We start from the raw sequence: 26,462 nt of genomic DNA on the forward strand, positions 1-26,462 counted from the left end.
CTTCAAAGTAGCAAGGTACTTACAATCGCTACCAACTTCTTTGGTACCATACAGGCTACAAACATCCCAACCGGATGTGCTCTGGAGCAAGAGAAGGCAGACACAGAGAGGGAAGGCATGCTGCAAGGACACAGAGAAAGGAACTATCTCCAATACTTCCCCTCTTCTTCTCACACTTCCCTTCTTCTTTTGCAAGAGTTAAAAGGAGTATTTTTGTATGATTGAGAAGGGATCCATGTCAAACTTTTGATTTCCCCCAGATTCATTCTAACCAAGCCAGTTCCTGCTACATCTCACCATGCACAGGTGTTTGTACTGGCCAAAGGAAAGCCATGCCACAGGCAGCTTCCTTGGCTCTTACTGCCACCTCCAAGCAACTGAGAAGGGATGTGGGAACACATGGAACATAGAATAGAGCAAATATGCACTCTCAAAGCAACTGTCTGCCTCATCGTTGCCAGGGAGAAAAGAAAATATTGCTTGAATTCCAGACTGTTCTTAGTATTACCCGACCTACCTAGACTTTTGTTTCAATTCTCCAGAGTTGTGCACCATTCGCTTCCATCAGATTTGGCACGTGTTGGAGGCAACAAGGTGCTATCAAAGCAGGAAACAAGAGTCAGGTATCCAAAAATACAAACCAGTCAGTAATTCAAATATAAAATTATGAATCCGAATATCCATACTACTGGGCTTTCTTTTATTTACAGCCATCTTGGCAATGAAAATAAACCTGAGATTGTTGTTGTTCAAGGCCAACTGTTTACTGCCCGATAAGGAACTGTCATCTACCTTGTTCCTACATCCACTGTTAAAAACCTCCCTGTAAAGATCGTAATGCATTGCACCCACACCAATGTGTCTTGTGATCAGGATGGATATTCAAACGTAGCAACGTTAGATTTCTATCCAGACTCCTCTCTTAATTTATTACGCAAATAAAATCCCATGCCATGGAGAAAAAATGCCTTGACAAAAGCACCAACTTCTAGCTCTCCACCCATCTTTGCCCATTTCTACTATGTTTCAAGATTTACTTCTGCATTCCTCCATTTTTAGAGCCTGATCGCCACCTATTAAGTGTAGCTGGGGCACTGAAAATCAAGAATGCATTTTCTCCATTCAAAAGAGCTCTACAGAAATAGATGTAGACCCTGCCTTACTGCTGCATTTAGCAATCACACATTGACAGGAAGCAAAGTGCATTTTGTAGCCAAGTCCTTCATTAACTCCAGCAACAATTGTTTTCCTTTATGCTATACCCTCTTTTGCCATACCCGATATATTGCAAAACGTTCAGTCTCTGTTCAGTGAGTACCATCTGCTCCTTTACCAAATTTTCCATTTCCATATTCAGAGTTGGGGGATTCTGTATTTCTTCACTTGCCATAAATTCTTTGCAGGATGGAAAGTAGATATGTAGAATGGAATCACATGATATATGTGATATCATACGTGATATCACGTAGAAAGAAAAAATTATCAAGTATTACTTTGATAGAAACCAAAAGTGAACACTAGCCACTTTGTGTTGCTCATTGTCCAAAAGAAGACTGCCAAATTTCTGACCTGAAACTCTGAACTACACATTTCTTTTGCATGAGCTTCCAGTCCTTGACTCTCCCTTGCCATTTCAGTTGATGCCATTTTTCTTTCTCAAGCTCTGATTTCATTCGATTCAAGAGTAGCTTGGCAGTTGCCCTCTCATTATCCAGCAGTGCTCTCTTTACATTCTGTGTATTAAAAAATAAAACCAGAAGTAGAAGCAGCATACGACATGCAAAAACAAACAAAATATTGTCTCTTCAACAGAAAATGAGGGGAGAAAAGAACACAAATGATAATCAATACCCTGCCAAGTAGAAATTTCTTCTATATTTCAGTGATTGATAGACAGAAAAAATGAATTTCATTTGGGGAAAGGAAGACATTCTAGGAATATTCAGACTGCTATCTTGCCCCAGGTAAAACATTTACCATGGCCTTAGCGTTAATGAGCTTGTGAACATCAGCTGCCAAGAGGAAGGACATTTCCTCCAGTTTCACAGAATACTTGGTCAGTACATCTGCTATCTGTGCAATCAAAGAATACAGAAAAGCAACAACAATGAAAAGTAGAACTCAAATATCAATTTCCCAAGTTAAAATCTACATGAACAAGAAAATTTTTCCATTCAAGTGAATTCGATTTAATTAATTCATTAACTACATAAGTATCATTCTCACGTTCAAGAATAGAATTCAAAGAATCAACGTTGCTTCTTCTGAGACATTGAAGCCTGAGTAGATCCCAACTTCAAATCTATTAGGACAGCATGAAAGCAATACCTGCTACATTTAGTACATGTAAACTACAAAGACATCTAGAACAGCTCTAAAAGATGAACAAACCCATGAACTTTGAAGCAGATGCTAGCAAGAAATGTGGAAATAGGCTTTATCTGCCCAGTGCTTTTCCCAAAAGCTTGGGCACTCCTTGGCGTCAGGGAGCATCTCTGTCTCATTATTCAGCAGCTGGCTTAGGGTAAAAAAGGATGCATGCAATCACTTAATTCCTGTTCATGACATAAACTTACTGCATCATCATGGAAGCCATTTACTTGGAAATATAGCCTAAAAAATAGGTGTCAGACCGGGTACATATCTAGATTGCTATGAGCAAAACCAATTTCTTTTTAACAGGACAGCCATACAATATGCCTGCCATGACAAATATTAGTCTACTAGCCCTGCACTTCAACGGGCAGTGAGCAGTTCATTACACCAAATTTACGTTTGGCAAGGAGACAGTCTATTTATTACAAGCCCCTAGTTCTAGAACCAAGAATTCAGGAGTTGCTCATTCCCAATGAAAATCTGTCCATTTAGTACCTTTGGGGTTTTATGCTTCTGTTCTTTACCTGCCTTGAGTGTGGCTTTCTTGTGAAGTCACTGATGGGTGTTTTTCCAACACATTTCTGCTGATTACACGGTAATTGCATCACATCAGCAGACATCTCTGAATGCCTCTTTAAAGTATGCTTTTTACTCTTCTTAGAGGACCTTGTCTTCTTCTTTCCTTCACCCAAAAGGTGGGCTAAGTGGGCCTTCAAAGAACCATCATCTCAACAATTAGAATTCTTTCAAACCTACTGAATGGAGAACAGCGACAAAAAAAAATTAAAAAAACAAGTACGCAAAAGACAGCAGAAGAGAAAGGTAAAATAATGAATCCTACATGTCACATGCATAACTCTCTTCATTCAAGGCTATTTTCACAATGAGAAAAAAAATCATCTTTTCGTCAGAGAGGAAAAGTGGAGTAACTGGATTGTGTTGCCTTGCTTACAGTTACCAGAAAAGTCAACAGCAGAGTTGAAAACTCCTGAAGCTGGCTAACTACACCTCTATATGTTTTACTACTGTGTTATGATTCTGTCTTCAGTTAATAGAACCTGATATACAACAAAGAGATGGGAGCACATGGAGATGCATTGGAGAGCCCACGCTGGAGGTATCACATTCATTTTTTGCTCAAACAAATCCAAATTAGAAATGTTGAAAATGACCTGGGGCCATTTCAACAGCCAGCAAACTGACTAACACAACCAACCTTTGGCTTTTATTCAATCCTTTCCTTGTGTTACCTGGGCCTTGAAAATCTGTCTGCAGCCTTCCTCTCTGCAAATATATCACACTCGTCCTATTGAGAACCCATGGCTCATCACAGCTGCTTGGCCAGGCCTGCTTCCAGAAGAACTGGCAACTACAAGCTGGGAGCCAAGAGATACAACACTTCACTTGGAAAAGGGCCTTCCATGAATCCTCGAATCCCAGAATGGTTTTGGCTGGAAGTGACCTTAGAGATAGATTATCTTCTTCCCACATCCTGACAATTTCAGGGACAGTTTTCCACTAGTCCAGGTTGCTCCATGTCCGCTCCAGCCTGGCCCTGGACGCTTCTTGCCATGGGGCTCCCACACAGCCTCTTTGAGCAACATGTGCCAGGCCTCAGCACCCACACAAGGAAGAATTCCTTTCCAATATCCCATCTACCCCAGCCCTCTGGCAGTTTGAAGCTATTCCCCCTTGTCCTGCCAGTCCAGACCCTTTTCCAAAGTCCCTCCCCAGCTATCTTGGAGCCCCAGCAGGCACTGGAAGGGGCTCGAAGGTCTCCCTGGAGCCTTCTGTTCTCCAGATTGGACACCCTCAGCTCTCCCAGTCAGTCCTAGACCAGAGGAGCTCCAGCTTTCAAAGCAGCATAGCAGCCTCCTACCCGTGAAACTCGACGCCACCGCTGGCCTTCCAGGCTCTACGGATATTACTTCCGGTGTCGCTCGGGGGCACTCCTGGCTCTCTCCCCGCACCCCATGGGGCCCTCAGGTGATGCCGCTTGGACGCCACTCCTGTTGCTGTCAGACCCACGCCTAGGACGTGCACCTTTGTTCTCCGAGCTCCTTGCAACTTTCTGCCTTTCTAGCAGTTCGAATGGAAAACGAAAGCTTTTCGCCTACGCCCTTCACAGAGATCTGTTGCCAGGACAAGAAGTTCTTGTGGCCGGAGCTCGCCCCCGCCGCGAGGAAGCTGATATTAGCACCTCATTGCCGGGGCACTTCTCGCTCCTTGGCTACGTGCTCAGCGCTTTCCGAATTCGCTGCTAGCTCCCCAGTCCTTCTCAGCTGCAAGTAGCAGTGATCACAGTACATAGAGCTTCGTATGGACAGCGGACCTGGAGGGACATATCGCACACGAAAATGTGCCAGGACAGAGACGTGTTCTACATTGTCCCTTCTCGTGATCCAGTTTGTGCTTCTGCTGCTTCTGCTCTTAGAAATCGCTCCTTGAAAGACGAGCGAGAGTATCTGTCTGGGTGCATTGCACTGAGTGAGAGCTCGCTAGGGACTTTGCACTGGGAGCCAAGGCAACAGGGCGTGCTTGCCAGCAGAACTGAGGACAAGCTCTTGGGCAGAAGTGAAACTGACCGCTGGAGTCCAGACCTGTCTGGATAGCAGAAGGCGAAGAACGAAGCCACAGGGCACCGGGCTTGTGAGCGCCGTGCAGCAAAGAGAACATGAACACTCAAAGAGCTCCTTCACAACCGCTTTCACTTCTCAGTGCTCTTGCTGCTTGGAAAAGTAGCACACAGCAGTTGCACGCCATGGCAAAAGCTGGGGAACTGCCCTTCCTCACACCTTCGCTGTGGTGTACTCCACGCAGCTAGAGCGAAGTGAGAAGGACGCGAGGAAGAAGAAGGCGTTCTTAAAGTAGCCCTCTGTCAAGCAGCCCTGAAAGGGCGCATAACGCACGGCGTCTCGCTTCCCTCCATTCTACATACTCGCAGCTCCCTTTGCAACCTTGCAAAAGTTGCTTCCAGAGCAGAGGGGGCCAGATTGAAGAGGCAGTGCCCAGGTTCACCTTCTACTTATTGCACATAAGCCACGTCCAGCTCCTCGCTGCACTCTGTATTTCCCTTCTCCGCGGCATTTGCCGTGGTGCTGTCTGCAACTTGTCGCCTCGAAGTGACCGCCAATGTTTCCACAGCGGGCTGCAAGGGAACCAAGGAGCAGCACAAGCAGCAGTGCTTCAGCTTGCTCCTTCCGCCTGCTAATGGCACTTGGGAAGGCAAGCGAGAGCCAGCCACCTTCCTCTCCTAGTAGCCTGTAACGTGGTGGACACAAGCACGGTACTTGTGCGGCTTCGTTCACCGCCCTCTACCACGCCTGGCGTCGCTTTCACGATCCACTATTAGTACAGAGCGGGGTTCATGATGGTTCTTTTCATCTTAAAGGTGCAAACAGGGAAAGTGCAGGGGACAAAATCAGTTTATTCAACAGCAGAAAATCAGTTTATTCAACAACAGCAATGCATTTCATCAACTGCCAACAACTCAGTTACGGTAAGGGGGAGAGGTATAGGAAACAAAGTATAGGGAGAGGGGAAGGAAAGAAAGGGATGGGAAAATAGCTACCAACAGACGAGACGGGCGTCCTCACGGGTCATCTGATAGACGAGTCTTTGTCCGTGGGGAGATCTCAGGGGTCTTCTCCAGGGGGTAGACAGGTCTTCATCAGTGGAGAGATCTCAAAGGGTCTTTCTCAGAGGATCGCTCTTTTATAGTCCTTCTCCAAAGCGAGTGGCTTCTGGCCAAGAGGTGGGAAGATTTATGGAACATTGTGTGGTGCTGCAGGAGACAGGTACGGTCAAGCAGTCCTCACTTGGTGGTACAACACAACCTCTGGTTGGTGCCATGACAGCACAGTCCAGTGAACACAATATACCAGCACACAGTCACGAGCATCCACCTTGGCCGGGCCAGGAAACCACTGTTCAGAGTCGGCCTGGGTGGGGGTCCTCGAGGTCTCCTTGCGACGGTCAGGAGGCAAAATCGAGGGGAACTTCGGACCGACCCTTACACCACCCCGTGACTCACGATCGTTGTCAAGAGCACCCCTTTGTCGAGTCGTTGTGGAGTCTTCTGTTGTGGTGTCTTCAGGACTCGTCCAAGTTGGTAGCATATCCCGGAAAACAGAGACAGGAAAGTAGGAAAAAGATAAGGCACAGGATTAGGAAAAGGAGAAAAAAGGAAAACAAAACAGATCAATTATATTCAATTTTTGATTACTATCAATCTTAAACAATTTGTTCAAGTCTTTAATTTTTCAATTTTTGATTAGAAATAAATCAAATTTTTAAAGCAAAATTTTGATTAAACAATTTTAATTGCAATTTGAAGATAATCAATTCTAGTTAAAAATCATATTTTATCCTATTTAAGACCTTGTGTCAATAACCCTAGGGATGCCAACAGTAACCGATCTGGATACATTTGTCACAGATGCCAATTGTGCTAACCGTTTCATTATTCTCCAAGTCATAATGTATAGGATTGCTGATAAAACAAAACCAATTAAATCCAAAATCAAGAGAACAATGGTGGGATGACACAATTTGTTCAGGACACCTGTAGCAGTAGGTGACCACCCAAATAGAGTATCCCATCACCTGTGTTCAGCATCTGTCTTTACCCTTTCCAAAACACGATGTATTTTTTTCCACATTGTGATGAACAGCTATTAGAGTTTTCTGTCCGTTTTTCTTGATCTTCTCCAAAATTTCGATCAAATCTTGGTGGAGCAACAATTGCTTCACCAGAGAGAGGTTCATTCCAATTGGAGTGGGCAATAGATGGTGGATCAGTGTGTAATTTGACTGCAAAGGATGGTGACAAGTAACTGGGGCTACATAGGAAAAATCACATCCTGAAATCCTAGTAAAGTTACAGACACAAAAGTTTGAATGATTCTTAGTATTCACTACCAAATTTTCTATGAAAACACTATCACAAGCAGTTCTCAAGCATGCACATCCATTGCCTACATATACCAGTACTGTTTCAGGAATCTCGTTTGGATGAATTTCAAAATTGCAAACGTTCTGTTCTGTGTCCAAGCAGATATCTTGAGCTCTAATTGCATTACTTTCACAGATAAAGCCTTGTTGTTCCCGGACAATGCAAGTTTCCAAATTGACAGTTTGCCACCTCCCACCAATTTGACAGGCCCATTCCCTATGCTCGAAAGGATAGAGAATAGCTCCGTCATGGTTCAACCCTAATGCAATGATGGGGAATATCGAATGCACTGAAGCATTACGTATAGTCAGTACAAAGGCTGTGGCTGTGTTTGTGCTGGGATCATAGATAAAATTTACTAAGTTCCACCAGGACTGGAATTCTTTTTCAAAACCAGTGGCACTGTCCCAGACTATCTTTCGAATTTCAGTGGGAAAAGTGCCTTCCTCACCTTCTCTTATAATTAAAGCAGCAACCGACTGCATCCACAACTGGGCCTGGATACAACTGAGAGCCAAAGAGATGTTATTTTGTGTAGCACCAAGTGCATCGATTTTCAATTTGTGGTCATTTACATTTACCTTTTCCCAACTTTGTAATATGTTTGATAACAACCACTGTTGAGTCCCCAAAGCTGTTAAGGTTGTTTGCAGGGGCCGTTGTAATTTGGTTACATCTCCAGCTGTGGTAGCCAATTTATTCATTAGTACTTCTGAATCGATGCTGTTCAAAATTCCCAATCCTGTTCCCACAACACCGCTTATGTCTCTTGCCATTCGTTTTTTGGAAGGATTCCGTTTCCGCAACCAGGTTGTCCATCCCTCAAAAGAAGTCTGTAGAAAGGGTGAACAAGCTGGCTGAACTTCTGAGACATTATTTTGCATCAGCAATTTGATTTGTTTGAGAGACCATGCCGGATTAAACAATATTTGTTGTTGGCCAGTTTTTCTAATTACGTATGGCCCAAATTGAAAAATCGTAGGGCTCAACACAACCGGTGGTTGGGTGGTAGGTGTTACAACATTAACATCAAGTTCCCCCCAGTATTTTGTATTGTTTTTTCCACACATGACTTTTTAGGAAAATTGTATAGCAGTTAAATTTAGCCAACAGTCTTGATTTTGGGTTCTACAATATAAAGTCCGGCCATGGGCTCCTATGCCATAACTGTATGCAGGTTCAGTGAGGGATCCAGCCACCAATTTACAAGTTATTGCGACGTCATCACCTTGCGTCACCACGAAAGGAGGGAAAACCTTGTTTTTGTCATCCAACACTAAGGGGGTGCTTACACCATGGTATGCAACTACTGCGGTCAGTGTGGGTTTTTCTATGGCATTTATTTTGAACCTATAGGTCAGACCTTTCAAGCTGGACTCATCTGTTGTGTTATTCTGCCAGGAGCATGTTACATAGGTTGGTCTGGTTAAAGTAAAGTTATGCCAACAGTCAGTAAGTTCATCCGCATAAAGCTTTGTAACTTCGACATTGTTGGCGTCAGGGTCCAAGGTACAGTTACCAACCTTCCTTTGGCCACAGCACAGTATTAGGGGGACTTGCTTTTTACATGTCCATACGGTCGTGGGGCAGAGACTCGCCGTGATGTTAGGGTGCAAGCTTCTAGTTATATCTGATTTTAAGTAATTCCCGGTGATTGCAATGGTAGTGGCTTTCTCATTATCCTGGTTTTGGGAAAATTTGGGGAAAACCCTCCAGAAGGAGCCCACAGACAGCAAACCCCACGACTCCTGCCCCCCCACCACCGGGTTCGGGAAGAATTTCCTCAGAGAAGAGTGGGAGAAAAAACCTGTTTATTTAACAAGCAAGACACTCCACAGCACAGGGGAGAAAAACAACACCAGCTGACAAAAAAACTCTTTCACCGTTCTGAAGGGATGACAAACTCAGTCTCTCCGGCGAGTGGTCGCTCAGTTATCAGTCTCCGGCGCTGGGGAATGACTGCTGCAGGTGACAGAGTGTAGACTCCCGGTGTTTCTTGGGGTTTCCCAGGTCCCCATCCAGAACAGGTTCAGATGGTATCCAGGAGAGGGAGGGGACGGGGTGGAAAAGAAAACACTCCAGGGAAAAATGTTGGACTGCCTAGCTGAACTAACTAATAAGCAAAAAGCAAGGGCAAAGCAAAGGAAAGAAAAAGAGGCAGAAGCGAGCAAGCAGGCAAGCAAGCAAGCAAGCCGAGCTAAAACCTCTCCTAAACATAGACCATGGTGGAGGTGAGCCGGCTGATAACAAGACAAAACAAAGCTTCACTTTCAGGGTCAGTCCTGGAAGCACAGGACATAATACCAAACATAATCAGAACACACGATTGGAGATACAAACACCATAACATCACCCTAGGACATTCCACCCCTTATCTCCATATCGTGAACATACTAAACAGCATGTAAAAACTTCAGCAAGTAGAAATTTCCATCTTTCACTTACTCGGACACATTTTCTTCCATCTCACTTGCTCAAACCTTTGACACTTACACATTTCCTTCTGTCTCATGCTGCCTTACCCCACAATCAGATCTCCCTGAGGTACACATCGTGTTGTTCCATCTCTCTGCATTATCCACCATGTACAACCTGGTCCTTGAGCAAAGACAATCCCACGAATGGGTTTGTCTGTACTCAGGGCAGAATTGATCCAAACTGCCTTCCCTAACAAACCTCTGATATGTGCCACTGGGATTTTGTCTCCATCTACTATATTCAGGGACTCAGACTGGGCAGGGCCCGCTTGGTTGGTGGAACCTCGGGTGTTAACTAACCAAGTGGCCTTTGCTAAATGCTGCTCCCAGTTTTTGAAAGATCCCCCACCCAATGCTCTCAAGGTGATTTTTAACAGTCCATTGTACCTTTCCACTTTCCCTGCAGCTGGTGCATAGTAGGGGATATGGTACACCCACTCAATGCCATGTTCCCTAGCCCAGGTGTTGTAAAGGCTATTCTTGAAATGAGTCCCATTGTCTGACTCAATCCTCTCAGGGGTACCATGCCTCCAAAGGACCTGCTTTTCAAGGCCCAGGATGGTGTTACGGGCTGTAGCATGAGACACAGGGTAGGTTTCCAACCATCCAGTGGTGGCTTCTACCATGGTGAGCACGTAGCGCTTGCCTTGGCGTGTCTGGGGCAGTGTGATGTAATCAATCTGCCAGGCCTCCCCATACTTGTACTTGGACCACCGCCCCCCATACCAGAGGGGCTTCACCCACTTGGCTTGCTTGATGGCAGCGCACGTCTCACAGTCATGGATAACTTGAGAAATACTGTCCATGGTTAGATCCATCCCTCGGTCTCGTGCCCACTTATAGGTGGCATCTCTACCCCGGTGGCCTGACGCATCATGGGCCCATCGTGCTAGGAACAACTCTCCCTTGTGTTCCCAATCAAGGTCTATCTTCGACACCCCTATCTTTGCAGCCTGATCTACCTGCTGATTGTTTTGCTGCTCATCATTAGCCCTACCTCTGGGAACATGGGCATCTACATGGCGAACCTTCACAGGTAGTTTCTCTAACCGGGTAGCGATATCTTTCCACTCTTCGGCAGCCCAAATTGGTTTTCCTCTACGCTGCCAGTTAGCCTCTTTCCATCTCTCCAACCATCCCCACAGAGCATTGGCTACCATCCATGAATCGGTATAAAGGTAAAGCTTTGGCCACTTCACTCTTTCTGCAATGTCTAAGGCCAGTTGAAACGCTTTGAGTTCAGCAAGTTGACTGGATCCACCCTCTCCTTCAGTGGCCTCTGCTACTCGTCGTGTGGGGCTCCATACAGCTGCTTTCCACCACCGATTCATCCCCACAATGCGACAGGAACCACCGGTGAATAGAGCATAGCGTGTTTCGTCTGCTGGCAGTTGGTTATATGGTGGAGTTTCTTCAGCCCGTGTCACTGGTTCTTGTTCCTCATCTGTGACACCAAAACTTTCACCTTCAGGCCAATTTGTAATTACTTCCAAAATCCCAGGGCGATTCAGTTTTCCAATCCGGGTGCGCTGTGTAATGAGGGCAATCCACTTGCTCCATGTAGCACTGGTGGCATGGTGGGTGGAGGGAACCTTTCCTCTGAACATCCACCCCAGCACCGGTAGTCGGGGTGCCAGAAGGAGTTGTGCTTCTGTGCCAACCACCTCTGAGGCTGCTTGGACTCCTTCATAGGCGGCCAAGATTTCCTTCTCTGTTGGGGTGTAGTTAGCTTCAGACCCTCTGTAGCTCCGACTCCAAAATCCTAATGGTCGGCCTCGAGTCTCACCGGGCACCTTCTGCCAGAGGCTCCAGGACAGACCATGTTCCCGGCTGCAGAGTAGAGCACGTTCTTCAGATCTGGCCCCGTCCTGACTGGGCCAAGGGCTACTGCATGAGCAATTTCCTGCTTTATCTGGGCAAAAGCTTGTTGCTGCTCAGGGCCCCAATGGAAATCGTTCTTCTTGCGGGTAACCAGGTAAAGAGGGCTCACGATCTGACTGTACTCAGGAATGTGCATCCTCCAAAAACCTATGGGGCCTAAGAAAGCTTGTGTCTCCTTCTTGTTGGTTGGTGGGGACATAGCTGTGATTTTGTTGATGACATCAGTAGGAATCTGACGCCGTCCATCTTGCCACTTCACTCCCAGGAACTGGATCTCTCGAGCAGGTCCCTTAACTTTACTCTTCTTGATGGCGAAGCCGGCTTCCAGGAGGATTTGGATGGTTCTCTCTCCTTTCTTGAACACTTCTGCTGCTGTGTTCCCCCACACAATGATATCATCAATATATTGTAAATGTTCTGGAGCCTCACCTTTTTCTAGTGTAGTCTGGATCAGTCCATGGCAGATAGTAGGACTGTGCTTCCACCCCTGGGGCAGTCGATTCCAGGTGTACTGCACTCCCCTCCATGTGAAAGCAAACTGAGGCCTGCACTCTGCTGCCAGAAGAATGGAGAAAAATGCATTGGCAATATCGATAGTGGCGTACCACTTTGCTGCCTTGGACTCCAGCTCGTACTGGAGTTCCAGCATGTCCGGCACGGCAGCACTCAGTGGTGGAGTCACTTCATTCAATGCACGATAGTCTACGGTCAGTCTCCATTCTCCTTCAGATTTACGCACAGGCCAGATGGGGCTGTTGAAGGGTGAGTGGGTTTTGCTGACCACCCCTTGGCTCTCCAGCTCAGGGATCATTTTATGGATGGGAACCACAGCATCTCGAGTTGTTCTGTATTGTCAGCGATGCACTATGGAAGTGGCGATTGGTACCTTTTGCTCTTCTCCTTTCAGAAGTCCTACAGTACTTGGATTCTCAGACAGTCCAGACAAGGTGTTCAATTGCTGGATGCCCTCTGTCACCACAGCTGCTATCCCAAATGCCCACCTGAATCCTTTTGGATCTTTAAAATACCCCCTTCGGAGGTAATCTATGCCCAAAATGCATGGGGCCTCTGGGCCAGTCACAATAGGATGTTTTTTCCATTCATGTCCAGTCAAGCTCACATCAGCTTCCACCAAGGTAAAGTCCTGTGATCCACCTGTCACACCAGCAATAGAAACAGATTCTGCCCCCATATATCTTGATGGGACTAATGTGCATTGGGCACCAGTATCAACCAAAGCTTTATACTTTTGTGGTTCCGATGTGCCAGGCCAACGAATCCACACAGTCCAGAAGACACGATTTTCCCTCGCCTCTCCCTGGCTAGAGGCAGGGCCCCTCTAAGCCTGTTTATCCTTCTTTCCTTGGGCATATGTCTTAGAGGTTCCTTCAAGGGGATCAGACATATCATCATCATCATACTTGGCAGCTTGGCTACGGGCAACTGGAGCTGCTCTCCTTTTGGTGGAACTTCCTCTTTGAGTCTTGCCTTCCTTCAATTCACGCACCCGTTGTGCCAGAGCAGCAGTAGATTTTCCATCCCATCTCCTCATGTTTTCTCCGCAATCACGTAGGAAGAACCACAGCTCAGCTCGTGGGGTGTACCTCCTCTCCCCATCAGGGGAACGTCTGCGTTGGATACCAGGGCCTCTAATTTGTACTGCTGAGATTTGGAGAAGGTCCTCTTTAATCTCCTCCCTGAGTCATTTATGATTCTCCTCTATCTTGTCTTCTAATTTCTGCAGACGTGTTTCCACAGCTGCAATTCTGGCATGTGTTGGGCCATGCACGGCATCTGCATATGCTCGGAGCTTCTTGGCCATATCGAGCACGGTCTCATCCCTCTCGTCCCCCTTCATTATTGCTAAAGCAGAAGCGTATTCATGGGGCCCAAGCCGCACAAGTTTTCGCCACATCACAGATGTACACGGTACCAAGTCCGGATCCCTAGTTGTTATGTCATCTGAGAAGGTAATCTCTGCCACTGCCATTTCTCTCAGGTGTTGGATCCCTTGTTCTATCGTCTTCCACTGGGTCTGCTGCATATAAAGATCGTCTGCTCACAGGTATCTTTGTGCTACACTGTCCAGGACCCGTGCCCAGAGTCTGTGAGGGTTAGGCCCCCTCATCATTCCTTGTTCGATGACACGATCATGTGACAGGGATCCCAAATGCCTGGCTTCAGTGCCGTCCAGAATTGTAGCCTCGCCTGCAGCATCCCGAAGACGGACCAACCAACTAATTATAGACTCATCAGGTCGTCGGGTGTAATCCTTTCTTAGGCCACGGAGGTCCTTTAGGGAAAAAGACTCAGTATTGGCCTCTGATCTTGTACCAGTTGCTTTGACTCCTGGTTTTATGTCAGGAGGCATTGAGGGTCCTTCTCCTGCATCATCATCATCATCATCATCCACTGGTCGATCAGTCTTGTCTGTGCACTTTCCACTTCTCGTGCTGGTAGCAACAGCCATTGGTTGAGGCTTACTGACAGGTTTAGCTGCTGTCTTAGGCTCACTTTCTGGTGTAGTTGTTGGCCTCGAGCCTGGGGTGTTGGCTGCAGCCTGAGTGACTGGGATAGTGGCTGATTTATCTGCCTGTCCCCCTTCCTCTGTCTGCTGCCCTACAGTATCTAGCAGGGTACGGTAAGCATATGCCAGGGCCCAGCTCACTGCAATGATCTTCTTCTCCTTAGAATTACCATGGCACTTCTCTTTCAGGTACTTTGCCACCTCAGCTGGGTTCTGAATTTGTTCACATGGAAAATCCCAGGATGTAGGGTCAGAAAATTCCTTTAAGATTTGGCCCATACCCTCCCATTTCCCACACCACTCAGGATTTCTCACGCCTGGCTCTACTCTGGGGTCAGGGGTCTCAGCCCCTCTAGAAATCTCAGCTCTCATTCTAGAGAAACTGCAGACTGTATAGAGAAAGCTTACCATATTAAACACCAGAAAGACGGTCTCTTTAACATTTAGGGGAAACTGAACATTCTCTAATAAGGATGTAACAAATTCAGAGGAGAAGAAGGAAAACAAAGGTTGAAAAGCCTCATCCCCTGCTTCTCCTCTAACAAACTGAGTACACAACCACAACCAAGAACCATACATTCCTGGAACAGACTCCAGCACCTTTATAAATCTCCTGCAGGCCAATAAAACCAAGCCCAGCCAGATGGATATTTTAGTCAATGCCCCTCTGCTACAGAAACTACGTATTACGGACAATACCGGAGCTATTTCTGGATAAGCAAATAAACCTAGGGACTACAGAGGTATTAAGACCTCAAAAAACCCTAGGGACCAAAAACCCATGCAGGCCTCCACGCCAAAAGACATGAATTCCAACAACATAGCCAATAACTGCTTTATACCAACACAAAATAATTTGAACCAAATTATTATTAGAACAGGGTTTTTTTCCCACTTTCTCAAGCCCCGAGATGGGCGCCAATATATTTGTCCTGGTTTTGGGCAAATTTGGGGGAAAACTTCCAGAAGGAGCCCCCAGAGAGCAAACCCTACTACTCCTCCCCCCCCACTACCGGGTTCGGGAAGAATTTCCTCAGAGAAGAGTGGGAGAAAAAAACCTGTTTATTTAACAAGCAAGACACTCCCCAGCACAGGGGAAAAAAACAACACCAGCTGACAAAAAAACTCTTTCACCGTTCTGAAGGGATGACAAACTCAGTCTCTCCGGCGAGTGGTCGCTCAGTTATCAGTCTCCGGCGCTGGGGAATGACTGCTGCAGGTGACAGAATGCAGACTCCCGGTGTTTCTTGGGGTTTCCCAGGTCCCCATCCAGAACAGGTTCAGATGGTATCCAGGAGAGGGAGGGGACGGGGTGGAAAAGAAAACACTCCAGGGAAAAATGTTGGACTGCCTAGCTGAACTAACTAATAAGCAAAAAGCAAGGGCAAAGCAAAGGAAAGAAAAAGAGGCAGAAGCGAGCAAGCAGGCAAGCAAGCAAGCAAGCCGAGCTAAAACCTCTCCTAAACATAGACCATGGTGGAGGTGAGCCGGCTGATAACAAGACAAAACAAAGCTTCACTTTCAGGGTCAGTCCTGGAAGCACAGGACATAATACCAAACATAATCAGAACACACGATTGGAGATACAAACACCATAACATCACCCTAGGACACTCATGAAGGGATTTCTCCCCTTTTCTGCATCCTACCTTGATTTCTTCACCAATTGTTCCTATTAGTACCCTAGCCCAGTCTTTTTTGTCCCAACCCCAGTCACTGGAATGGTATACCTCAGAATCGTGCAGTACTACGGTTGCAAGGCTTGGGTGACGATCTCAGGGGTATGGTCCTAAAGCACTGGTATATCTGATGGAAGCTTCAGACCACGGCCACTCGGCCGAGTTTTGGCCATGGTGTTGTGGTAGGATAGAGAGAAGTATCAAAAAGGTGATCATGGTTTGTCCGGTTCCCATGTCCCTGGGTGTTCTTCTGTGAAAAGTAAACACAACAGAGTCTGCCACCAAGAGGCAGGAGGTCAAAATGATGGAACAATCCAACAGGTACTTATCCGATGCTCCTTTCCCAGAGCATTGGTGGCTACCCATGCATATTTATTCAGAGGAGTTTTTAGTACCAGTGGTACTTCTCCTACAGTAGGGAGGTTTACTAAAACAGGTTGCCCGGGGTAATGGCCTGGATTTTTAGGATCATTAGGTCCCTGTAGTGCAGGAATGATGCTTGGGGCTTTTGGACAAAAAGCAGTTATTTTGGGACACCCGTTTAGCCCCCCATCTATCATTTATACCTTTTACAGCTTGCCATAATCAAAGATCCCAACTTCCCTCATGTGGTTTTAGGAGTCGCTTCAGAAGACCATTTGTCCTTTCTACAATCCCGTTGGCTTGAGGGTAATAGGGGGTGTGAAAAGTCCACTTTATTCCTTCCTCCCTTGCCCATTCCTGTACTACTTTAGCAGTAAAGTGAGACCCATTATCAGATTGAATCTCCTGTGGCTTTGGAAAAGTTCCAAACCATTCTTGTAATGCCTTAACAGTGTTTTCTCCCGTAGCTCTGTTAAAGGCTTCAGCTTGAGCTAACCCTGATATTATTTCCACTCCTACCAGCACGAAATGTTTACCACCAGACTTCTTAAATGGACCGATATAATCTACCTGCCACGCGTCCCATAAGCCTTTACCTTTCCTTAAGTGCAAAGGGTCATCTTCCAAAGGATGCCTTTCTAGTCGTCTGCGGCATTGTTCACAAGCTGATATGCATGTTTTACACATTTCCCTGGTGACAGGCCAGCCACGAGCAAGGGCTTCTTTGTACAAATCTTTCGCACCTGTATGTTGTCTTTTTATATGCAGCCATTCTAGCAGGTGCTCCCAATCCTCTGTAATTTGTTCCTTTTTCAGGGGACTTAGTCTTGCTAACTCATCAGCAGCATTATTCCACTCACCAGCTAAATTTCCATCTGTCTGATGAGAAGCCACCCACCCCACAGCAAAGTTTCCTTGATTGGCTATATCTAGAATTTCTTGCCATTTTTCCTTATGCCATACTGGGATCCTGTTAACTTCCCAATCATTTTGCTGCCAGAAAGGAAGCCACTCTGTACATCCTTTAAACACAGCATAGGAGTCAGTGTAAATACAAACAAGAGAGGTATTATGTACCTCATGCTTGAAAACACTCCATACAGCAATCAGCTCACCAACCTGAGCACTGCCTTCTCCCTCAGTAATAATTCTTTCACCAGATGAAGTATGGAGAGCTACTGCCCTGTATTTCCACACCTTTCCTTCTCGTTTAGCAGAAGCATCAGTAAACCAAGAATTCACTGATTGTTCAGGGGAGAAAGGAGGGGCCACTTTAATTACTGAGGCAGGTTTATCGTGGCTGCTAGCCAAGTTCTCAGTTTCTTGTATAGCCAGATTTTTTACAGCTCCTTCTGTTACAGAGAAGATGTTACAGTAATGTTCTATCTGGGCATACCACTTGCTAACTGAGGATCTCTGGGCCACCCCGTCAGGGGGAGGGGTCCCGCTGGTGACTGTTTTAATAACTTTAAAAGGGCCTCTTAATACAATTGGTTGCTGACGTGTAATTTTCTCCACTTCTATGAGAGCTATGCTGACAACAAAAAGCCCCTTTTCCCAGGTAGTGTATCTTTTTTCAGCATCTTTAAAACCACGAGAATAAAAACCAACAGGCCTTGTAGGGCCTTCTGGGCCTCGTTGCCATATGTGCACTGACAACCCCGAGGTGGCAAATCCCCATTCTACCTGGAAAGGATCTGTGGGATGAATAGGGCCTAGAGCTTGATGTGCAGTTGCTTCAAAAATCAGCAGTTGTAATGCTTCCTCCTGAGAAGGAGTCCAATCCCATTTTACCCTTTTCCTCAGCAAGTCATAAAGAGGTGTAGCAATAACTGAAAAATCAGGGATGTGTTTTCTCCAAAACACTAATAATCCCAGAGCTTGTTGAAGCTCTTTCCTGGATCCAGGCATTTTAATTTGATCTAGGGAGGTTAGGGTATCAGGTGGAATGCATGTCATACCTCCTTTCCACCAAATCCCCAAAAACGTCACCTCCTGAGAAGGTTTCTGAATTTTCTCTGGGGGAATTTTTAAGTCAAGGCTTTCCAGATGAGAGATTATTTTCTGTTGGCTATCCCCCACTACTTCTATTTCATCTCCCCCCACCAGAATATCATCAATGTATTGATAGACAGCTACATTGTCAGGTTTGGGTATCTTTTCTACTTCCTGTGCTAAAGCATGGTGGGCTAGAGTAGGGGAGTGTTTGTACCATTGAGGAAGCTTAGTGAAGGTGTATTGCTGTCCTTCCCATGTGAAGGCAAAACAGTCCATGTCCTCTGGCTGTATAGGTATCATAAAGAACATGTCTTTGACATCTATAGTTGCCATGATTGTATGAGCCTTCTCCTGAATTGAAGTTATAAGTTCAGCTAAATTTGGGACAGCTGCTGTGAGAGGATCTGTGTTTGCCTTTAGTCTGCGAAAATCTACTGTCAGCCTCCACTTTCCGTTAGGTTTACGGACTGGCCACACTGGAGAGTTAAAGGGAGAATGAGTGTCAATTATCACTCCCTGATCTCTCAGGTCCTGAATAACTGGCTTGATTCCTTCTTTGGCACCAGTGGGAAGTGGGTATTGTTTCACATTAGTAATTTTACTGAAAGGTAAGGAGGGTGCGGATTGAAGCAGATTCATATTAAAACGTGGTGTGCCAAAGGACCAGAGACAACCCTCCTCGTCTTCCCACTGTCTTCCAGCAAGGACATCCATTCCCAATAAATCATTTGGAATATCTCCAATTACAATTTTGATAAGTAACAAATTCTCCTCTCCAGGTAGTAAGATTTTTATCAGAGCTATATCCATAGCTTCTGTGGTCCCCAAGGCATTGAGAACAAAGCATTGTCTCCTTGTTGGAACAACTCCACATTTCTGAACAGCTTTTCTTGTTAGTGCAGAAATTTGGGCTCCAGTGTCAACCACAAAGGTAACAGGTGACCTTTTAGGGCCAACCATTGCTGTTATCAGGAGGTCCCCAGTATTAGGATTTCTGGTGAGCGTTCTAATAAATAACCAGTTCCCCCCACCATGCCTCTGCCCACCCACGAGAGACGGGGTTTCTAGTTTCCCTGCTTCTGAAGCCGTTTCAGTTCCATTCCCAAAAACTGAGAAGGAGGAAACTCTGACTCAGCTCTCAGAACCTGTGGAGGAGATTGATTTGGCTCACTGCCCAGAATCTGTGGAGGGGTTAACTTTGACTCACTGACCACAACCGGTGGAGGAGGAGGTGCACTAGGCTGGACAGTAGGAGATTTTGATGTAAGGATCTTAGGGCAATGCCAATTCACAACAATTTTTATCAACTTGTCAAGTGGTAAGCCATCCATAACATCTTTAGGAATTTGTTTCTTTAACCCCAACGACAACCAGTACTGACGGGGAGTATTCAATTTCCCCTTTTCTGGCTTATCACTAGGAGAAACAATGTGTCTAACACCTTTAGTTTTCTCCACTTTATTCTCTGGGATTTTACGGGTCCATATTTCCTGCTGTAATTCAACAATTCCTCTGCAACTTCGCTCCATGTCCAAACTTTACGGTTATTGTCAGGAGATTCTGGAGTCCGTCTAGAGGGGGATTCATAGGGAGGGAAAGAGTCCACGGAACCAGATCGCTCACGTGAGTTTCCAAGAAATCGATCTAATCTTTCTACAGGTGTCATGGATGCGATAGTTTTTTAAAGGAGAATTGCGGTAGATTTGAGTGTTTCTGGGAGACCACGAATTAAAGGGGTCATGATTTCAGGCATTACAGGCAATTGCATAGGCGATTCATAGGTGGTAGTCAGTTTTCTCTCATGTATCATTTGCAGGCAAGCAGCTTTGTGAATGTTTTCCAAAAGTTGGTCGGGAGTAGCAACTAAAGCTATAGGGTCTCCCCTTTCCAGGGGGTTAAGCCCCCCGGCCCAAAAAGCTGCACGTTGGGTCAAGGACCATGGGTAGCTCTTATCTCCGGTTGTTAAGAAGACCCCTTGTCCCCGATACCCACTAGCTTCACTTTCTGATAATTTAATCTCATCTCCCCCAGTAAGAGACACTCGAAATACATATTCAGTCTCTGTTTCATGAGGGAGTGGCCCATATTCCTTTGTCAGTTTTGCTAATTCAGTGGCAGAATATGGGATTTCTTTTGTAGAAATGTTTGGTACAAAATCATCAGGACCAAGATAAGTATATTGTGTTTTAACCATAGGTCTCAACTTCGGACAGCAGTGTTCCCCAAGATTTTTCATTATAGTTAACTCCTTTTGGGGATAAATTTGATTAATGTGAACAATCTCCTTCTCTTCTGTTTCTGCATGTGTTTCATTCTGTCTTACTGTTTTGGTACTTTCTTCTCTTAGGGCAGCCTGTAGCAAATGTTTTTCATCTCGCAACAAATGGTCCTCATTCCTTTCTTGATCTAATTGTTTTTGCAGAATTTGAACAAGATTTTGCAAAGAATCTATAATTGTACTTTCTTCACTAACTCGCTTAGAGCGAGTTTCTATGGCTGCCGTAAGACAAGCTCCCAAAACTGAGCAGAGTATGGCTTTATTTTTGCCCAGTTTGAACTTTGATTCATGTTGCAAACAATAAATTCTATCAATCACATTCTCCAGATTAAACCAATTACTGTTGGCCCATTCCTCCCCACCTTGGGACGGTCTGGCGCTACACTTAGCTAATAGAGCATAAAATGCAGCTTTATCTGTTACGGTGGAATTCTTGGTCATTTTGTGAAGGGATAAGTAAAAAGCACAACAGGGAGGTCTATTGCTTAAGTTACCACACACAACGAAACAGCTTTCGCTGTGTGCCCCCCTTTGCAGGGGAAGAGACCAAACTACTTGGGAGGCACTCCTTAGTTACAAAACACCAGGTTGTCTCTTCACAACACCAAGAATCAAAAACATCGTAAAAAACAACAACAACAACAACAACAACAGTGTCCCGCCTTTTGCACCAGTAGATCTTTTGTGAAATTCTGACGACAGAGCCCTGAAGCGAGTCTGGGGATGCTCCACACCAAGGTGTCTGCAGTCTGCGGGAAATCAGAAAAACCCACCTTGCTTTCTAGACAGGCTCACCCATTCTAGGTGGCCAGCTAGGTGAGGCTGGAGTAAGACTTCCTTCCCCTGATACAGACTACAGACAACCTTGCATCCCTTCTGTCTGTCAGAATATCCTGTCCGTGACGCCAATTTAATGTCACGATCCACTATTAATACAGAGCGGGGGTCATGATCGTTCTTTTCATCTTAAAGGTGCAAACAGGCAAAGTGCAGGGGACAAAATCAGTTTATTCAACAGCAGAAAATCAGTTTATTCAACAACAGCAATGCATTTCATCAACTGCCAACAACTCAGTTACGGTAAGGGGGAGAGGTATAGGAAACAAAGTATAGGGAGAGGGGAAGGAAAGAAAGGGATGGGAAAATAGCTACCAACAGACGAGATGGGCGTCCTCACGGGTCATCCGATAGACGAGTCTTCATCCGTGGGGAGATCTCAGGTGTCTTCTCCAGGGGGTAGACGGGTCTTCATCAGTGGAGAGATCTCAAAGGGTCTTTCTCAGAGGATCGCTCTTTTATAGTCCTTCTCCAAAGCAAGTGGCCTCTGGCCAAGAGATGGGAAGATTTATGGAACATTGTGCGGTGCTGCAGGAGACATGTAAGGTCAAGCACTCCTCAGTTGGTGGTACAAGACAACCTCAGGTTGGTGCCATGACAGCACAGTCCAGTGAACACAATACACCAGCACACAGTCACAATCATCCAACTTGGCCGGGCCAGGAAACCATTGTTCAGAGTCAGCCTGGGTGGGGGTCCTCGAGTTCTCCTTGCCACGCTCGGGAGGCAAAATCGAGGGGAACTTCGGACCGACCCTTACAGCCCCCGACGCGAGGAAGTTGCTATTAGCACCGCATTGCAGGGGCACTTCGCGGTCCTTGACTACATGCTCAGCGCTCTCCCTATTCGCAGCTAGCTCCATGGTCCTTCTGAGCTGCAAGTAGCAGTGATCACAGTACATAGAGCTTCGCATGGACGGAGGATCTGGAAGGACATATCGCACTGAAAATGTGCCAGGAGAGAGTCGTGTATTACATCATCCCTAATCGTCATCCAGTTTGTGCTTCTGCTGCTTCTGCTGTTAGGAATCGCTCCTTGAAAGACGAGCAAGAGCATCTTTCTGGGTGCATTGCACAGAGTGAGAGCTCGCTAGGGACTTTGCACTTGGAGCCAAGGCAACAGGGCGTGCTCGCGGGCAGAACTGAGAACACGCTGTTGGGCAGAGCTGAAATTGGCCGCTGGAGTTCAGCTCTGTTCGGAAGGCAGAAGGCGAAGAACGAAGCCGCAGGGCACCAGGTTTGCGGGCGCAGTGCAGCAAAGAGCACAGGAGCAGTCAAATAGCTCCTTCACAATCGCTTTCACTTCTCAGTGCTCTTGCTGCTTGGAAAAGTAGCACACAGCCGTTGCACGGCAGGGAAAAAACTGCTGCAATGCCCTTCCTCACATCTTCTCTGTGGTGTACTCCATTGTTGGGGGTTGAACGCTTCCCTTCTCTTTCTGTGGAATTTATCCCATTGTTATGCTAAGTGGCTATCCCTTAAGGTAATATTTTTGCCCAGGGAGGTGGGTGTGGGGGAGGGGGGAGGGAGCCGGAAAAAGGAAAGGTGGCACGGGTTTCGGGAGCGGGCTGGAAAACTCTCTCGTTTGGCTCGTCGAGGGAGATGACACCCCGTGCTCGGATCTGGCATCTCCCCTGCCACCCCAGCGCTGAGATCCACACTCCCTGCCTTTGGACATCGCTCTGCTGCTCTCCCACCTCACCCTACTACCTCCGGACACTCTGCCGAGCACCATGACCGACACCGTGAGGGGGGAGTCACTTTCCCGATCCCTCTCACCCCTGGGCCGCTGCCGCCTTCACTCCAGCCCTCTTCAACTGCGCGGGACTTGCCCTGCCCCCACAGCATTGCTAACTGAGCACAGGGAGACGGCCTACAGCCAAAAGGGTCTGGAACTGAGTCATACTGTTCTCTTGTCAATTTTTATAGCTGTTGTTGTTTCCTGCCTTGTTAGATATCAGTCGAGAACTGTTATTCTTATCCCCACATCTCCTGCCTGAAGGCCTTTGATTTGGACCTAAAATAATTAAAAGGGAGGGGGGTTGCACTCGGAATCGCAGGAAAGGGGCTCTTGCCTTTCCTTAGACCATACCTGTCTTTCAAACCAAGACAGATTTTGGCGCCCGGAACGTGAGGCATTCCCTGAGGACATTGAGAGAGGGTTAGAAAAGGGGATAACAGTTCTTGAATTACCCAAGCTTGTGGTAGGTGACACCATGTTGTCCAGCTTACCCTGGATTGGCCTTCATGTGGTCACTGCTATATCTCTCCCATTTGCAAGCCCTTTTTTAAACATGAGTCTCATAACCAAGGTTACTGTGGCTATTATCCGGTTCATTTTGTGGGTTGATCAGTTGAGGAATTCAAGGATTTTTAATTTTCTCTGGAAGATGGCCACATGGATTCAGAGCTATCGCACTCTAAGTGTGTGTTTCTGGGGCTACTTCAATAATGGTACTTTCTGTGAGGAAGTGGCAGTAGGTGAAATCTACTCCCAACCCATCACACGGTTTTTCAAGTTCACCCCACCAGTCTACAAGGGATTCAAATCTGCTTTAAATGCTAATGAAGGTGAAGAACGAAGCCGCAGGGCACCAGGCTTGCGAGAACAGTGCAGCAAAGAGAACATGAGCAACCAAAGAGCTCCTTCACAATCGCTTTCACTTCTCAGGGCTCTTTCTGCTTGGAAAAATAGCACACAGCCATTACACGCCAGGAGAAAACCGGCGCAGTGCCCTTCCTCACACCGTCGCTGTGGTGTACTCCATGCTGCTAGAGTGAAGCGAGAAGGACGCGAGGAAGAAGAAGGCATTCTTAAAGTAGCCCCCTGTCAGCAGCCCTGAAAGGGCGCATAACTCACGGCGTCTCGCTGCCCTCCATTCTACATACTCTCAGCTCCCTTTGCAGACTTGCAAAAGTTGCAACCATAACTGAGAGGGCCAGATTGAAGAGGCAGTGCCTAGGTTCACCTTCTACTTATTGCACGTGAGCCAAGTCCGGCATTCTGTATTTCCCTTCTCCTCGGGATTTACCGTGGTGCTCTCTGCAACTCGGCACCTAGAAGTGACCGCCAATGTTTCAAAAGCGGGCTGCAAGGGAACCAAGGAGCAGCACAAGCAGCAGTGCTTCAGCTTGCTCCTTTCGACTGCTTGGGGCACTTGGGAACGCAAGCGAGAGGCAGCCACCTTTCTCTCCTAGTAGCCTGTAACGTGGTGCACACAAGCACGGTACTTGTGCGGCTTCGTTGACCGCCCTCGACCACGCCTGGCGCCGCTTTCACTCCCCAGTGGACAGAAGCCGCTGAAGCCGCGCCACACAGCCAGCAGTGTGCCGGCAGCCGAGCACTCGAGAACGCTGCTTCAGCCCAAGCCCGCCTAGAGCGTGCACCTTTGTTCTCAGAGCTCCGTGCAACAGTCTGCCTCTCTCGCAGTTCGAATGGAAAATGAAAGCTTTTAGCCTACGCCCTTCACAGAGATCTGTTGCAAGGACGAGAAGGTCTTGTGGCCGGAGCTCGCCCCCGCTGCGAGGAAGCTGCTATTAGCACCGCATTGCAGGGGCACTTCTCGCTCCTTGACTACGTGCTCAGCGCTCTCCGAATTCGCTGCTAGCTCCACGGTCCTACTCAGCTGCAAGTAGCAGCGCTCACAGTACATAGAGCTTCGCATGGACCGAGGACCTGGAAGGACATATCGCACACGAAAATATGACCGGACAGAGACCTTCTACACTGAGTAGAGACAGAGAAAGACAGAGTTCTACACTGCCCTTTCTCGTCGGCCATCTTGTGCTCCTGCTGCCTCTGCTGTGACGAATCGTTCCTTGAATGACGAGCGAGAGCGACTCTCCAGGCACATTGCACTGAGTGATAGCTCCCTAGGGACTTTTGGATGTAAAACTTTCTCAACCTCCAAAAATACTTGGCTAAATCGTAAAAGTTTTCTTTTTATTAAGAATATTTTCGTCCAAGTATTGCTGTTCTAAACACCCTTGGTTTCAGTCTAAAATTAACTGCTTCTTTCTGTCTTTTTGCCTCGTGCGAATCTAATTCTAAGGTAACTAGATGTGTTGGAAATCCATAAATTATATCTCAGGTTAGGTGGGATAATTGGCTGGGAAGAAAATGGAATTGTGAATTTGGAAAGAATCCAAAGAGAGCTGATGTCACCATCTGAGATTCCCTTGGGTTCCAAAACCTTTCATTTGTGTTTTTGTGGGCTTTTTTGAAGACGGTGTACAGTTGAAGCCATGATTTAGCTGCGGTGCCACCTGCTCTGCTGAAAAGCATTATTTTCTCAGTGAGCATGGACAACAGTTACAGTGGTGTCTTTTAAGATTCCCTGCACTCCACTTATGGTGGCAAAAGCAGTGCCTTGACTGTAATCATAAAAGAGATTACAGTTTGATTGCTTTGACATCATGTAGGATGCTTCCTCCATCTGCTGTGGTCAGCATTAAGTAACAGATTTCTCAGTTTCTAGGAAGAGTCTAGCAAACAATCACCTTGCTCCTTCTCTTGCATTTATTCATCACTGCTATGCTGCTATACAGACAGGTAGTCTGTTTATGATTCAAGAATTCAATGGGACATCAAGTAAATAGCAAAGCAAAACTAACTACCGAAAGCACTATAAGGGCCAGAGATTAGCTTGGATCAAAACAGGTATTCTCCTAGCATTGTTTACAAACAAGTCAGCATGTGAAACAGAAGGCGCAATGTAGTTTGTGCTTTGTTTTGGGCATGCCCGGAAGAAGGACATTCTGATTTCACATATGGGAAAAGAAATGTTGACATTTGAATGAGATTGTTCATACCCCAGAAAAGGTTGCTTTGAAAGGTTGTGGAAGTCCTGTTAGGAAACATGGCTTTACAAGTCCTTTCCACCAGGAGACAACAGCTGCAGAACATCTGAGTGTGCCAGTGTTGAGAGCACCAGCAAAGATCAAAGTGGAGAAGTTGGTGAACAATGGCAGCGGCGTGGGGGAGAGCAAGTGGGGTGCTGGCTGTGGGACCAGGGTAGTGCTGACTGATTTAGGAGGCGTGTGATGGTCTGTGCCAGCAAGCTGAGTAGTGCTGTGGCTTTGGGACACTGCAA

The sequence above is a fragment of the Sturnus vulgaris genome, chromosome W (genome assembly GCF_052056855.1).
Source record: "Sturnus vulgaris isolate bStuVul1 chromosome W, bStuVul1.hap1, whole genome shotgun sequence".
Classification (NCBI taxonomy): Eukaryota; Metazoa; Chordata; class Aves; order Passeriformes; family Sturnidae; genus Sturnus; species Sturnus vulgaris.